The following is a 2,202-nucleotide window of genomic DNA, read 5'->3' on the forward strand; positions in this document are numbered from 1 at the left end:
AAGACCCCTAAAATGTGATCCAAACAAACTGCAGATGCTGAAAGTACAAAAACAGTCTCAGTCTACCTTGATTGAACCCTATATAGTAGTATATGAGTGAGAAGTCTAATGTGAAACACCATGGAAACATATACAGTAGTTCTGTTGCCAAGGTGACAGTATGACTTCATGTGCAAACTGAGATTAACAGTGTTAAAATTAACAAGACTGATATAAAGTATCTAAATGACTAAATAACTCTAATCTAAATAACTGTCAATGCGTTGATAACAGAAGCTTACTGATCTGATATAATGACATAAATTTTGGGGTCTCAGGTTACATTTACATTTACATTTACATTTAATCATTTAGCAGACGCTTTTATCCAAAGCGACTTACAAATGAGAACAATATAAGCAGTCAGGTCAACAAGAGAACAACAACAGTATACAAGTGCCATGACAAGTCTCAGTCAGTCTAGTATAGAACGCATAGCCAGGTATATATATATATATATATATATATATATATATATATATATATATATATATATTTTTTTTTTTTTTTATTAAATGAAAAAGACAAGAAAAGGAAAAGTGCTGGTGTTAGTTGGTTAAGTGCAGGCGAAAAAGATGAGTCTTTAGATGTTTCTTGAAAATGAGTAAAGACTCAGCTGTACGAATTAATATTGGGAGGTCATTCCACCAGCTGGGCACAGTCCAGCAAAAGGTCCGTGAGAGTGATTTTGAACTTCTTTGGGATGGCACCACAAGGCGTCGTTCACTTGCAGAGCGCAAACTTCTGGAGGGCACATACGATTTAACCAGTGAGTTTAGGTAAGTTGGTGCCGTGTCAGTGGTCGCCTTGTAGGCCAGCATCAGTACCTTGAATTTGATGCGAGCAGCTACTGGTAGCCAGTGTAACCTGATGAGGAGAGGAGTAACATGAGCTTTTTTTGGCTCATTGAAGACAACCCTCGCTGCTGCATTCTGGATCATTTGCAGAGGCTTGACAGTACATGCAGGAAGGCCCGCCAGGAGAGGATTACAATAGTCCAGTCTGGAGAGAACAAGAGCTTGGACAAGAAGTTGGGTTGCTTGCTCTGACAGGAAGGGTCTAATCTTCCTAATGTTGTATAAGGCAAACCTGCAGGACCGTGTCGTTGTAGCAATGTGGTCAGTGAAGCTTAACTGATCCATCACAACTCCTAGGTTTCTGGCTGTCCTCGAAGGAGTTATGGTTGACGAGCCCAGCTGTATAGAGAAGTTGTGATGAATCAATGGGTTAGCTGGAATCACCAGTAGTTCAGTCTTTGTAAGGTTAAGCTGAAAGGTCATTCATCCAGCTAGAAATGTCACTCAGACAGGCTGAAATACGAGCAGCTACCGTCGGGTCATCTGGCTGGAATGAGAAGTAGTCTCATTACAGGTTACAATTGATTTATATAGTGACATCAATTTTGTGATTCAGTTTATTGTGTAGAGTGATCAGATGCATTTTAAATAATTTGTAAAAAGCTTCATTGGCCAAAATAATTAACTTAAAAATAATTAACTTCACATAACTTCACAAATGTGTCACTGTTTTGTTTAATCCTGAAATAAAATGACCAACTAAATAGACTGTAAGAGCAGTCCGTTTGCTAAAACTGGAGGGAAGAAGTGCTTCCAATCATTTTGTTCTTGTTAGCAATAGTTACCTCCAAAAAAACAAAAAACAAAAAAAAAACACCTGCAGCCATCATTGCCTTAAATCAAAATGGCCTCACATGCAAGGAAATTACTACAAAGAATACTGTACCTGAAAGAACCATTTGCCGGATCATCATGAACTTCAAGCAGAGAGGTTTGACTGTAGTCAAGAAGTATTCAGGACATCCAAGAGTGTCCAGCAAACGTAAGGACCAATGACACCTGAGGAGTCAGCTACAGAATCGAGTCACCACCAGTGCAGAGCTTGATCAGGAATGGCAGCAGAGTGGTGTGAGAGCATCTGCACACACAGTTAGACCAAGACTTTTGGACAACAGCCCGGTATCAAGAAGGGCAGCAAAGAAACCACTTCTCTCCAAGAAAAAAATGTCAAGGACAGACTGGACAGCAGAAGACTTGTGCAAAGTTGTTTTCTCTGATGAAGCTCCCTTACGACTGTTTGGGACATCTGGAAAACTGATTGAAGAAAAGGTGAATGGTACCATGAGTCCTGTGTTGTGCCAACAGT

At 39.7% G+C, this 2,202-nt stretch overlaps 1 pseudogene; it reads right to left on the reverse strand.

The window, feature by feature from the left end:
• Positions 1-602: 602 nt before the first annotated feature.
• Positions 603-1,353, reverse strand: LOC128024900 (uncharacterized; annotated as a pseudogene).
• Positions 1,354-2,202: the final 849 nt, after the last annotated feature.

The sequence above is a fragment of the Carassius gibelio genome, chromosome A12 (assembly GCF_023724105.1).
Source record: "Carassius gibelio isolate Cgi1373 ecotype wild population from Czech Republic chromosome A12, carGib1.2-hapl.c, whole genome shotgun sequence".
Taxonomy (NCBI): Eukaryota; Metazoa; Chordata; class Actinopteri; order Cypriniformes; family Cyprinidae; genus Carassius; species Carassius gibelio.